This window comes from Myotis brandtii, unplaced genomic scaffold (genome assembly GCF_000412655.1).
Source record: "Myotis brandtii unplaced genomic scaffold, ASM41265v1 scaffold44, whole genome shotgun sequence".
In the NCBI taxonomy this organism is placed as follows: Eukaryota; Metazoa; Chordata; class Mammalia; order Chiroptera; family Vespertilionidae; genus Myotis; species Myotis brandtii.
Genome location: NW_005366833.1, coordinates 1158883 through 1159271, shown reverse-complemented (window position 1 = coordinate 1159271; position 389 = coordinate 1158883). Strand labels below are relative to the sequence as shown.

At 59.1% G+C, this 389-nt stretch overlaps 1 protein-coding gene across 1 annotated transcript in view; it reads right to left on the bottom strand.

Annotated features, from left to right (window-relative positions):
* Positions 1-297, bottom strand: part of RFX3 (regulatory factor X, 3 (influences HLA class II expression)) — a 276259-nt gene extending 275962 nt beyond the window's left edge. Inside the window, exon 1 of the mRNA XM_005874459.2 lies at positions 135-297. The gene's annotated coding sequence lies outside the window, so the exon portion shown is untranslated. The remainder of the gene's footprint in view (positions 1-134) is intronic.
* Between the last annotated feature and the right edge of the window lie 92 nt (positions 298-389).

Below are 389 nucleotides of genomic sequence, written 5' to 3'. Positions count from 1 at the left end.
GGTCCCCGGTGTCAGGAGTGAGACCCCGCACGGCCACGGCCGGCTCGCGCACACGGACACACACACGCACGGACATCCGCGGTCACACGCATCCACACGCTCCCACACACATGTAGAGACCGAAGAATATTCACCTTGGCTGTGGATTATTGTGGTGTTGTTGGTGGGTGATGGAGATGGTGGTGGTGGGGAGGAGGAGGAGGAAGAGGAGGAGGAGGAGGAGAGGAGTAGTTGTTGTTGATGGGTAACAGTCGCCAGGACTACGGTGACTATGGCGCTTGATTCACAAGGCAACGGTTGCTATAACTCACAAAAGAGAGAGAGAGGGAGAGAGCGAAAGGGAGAGGGAGACACTCGCACGGGGAGGGGGAGGGGAGGGGAGAGGGGAG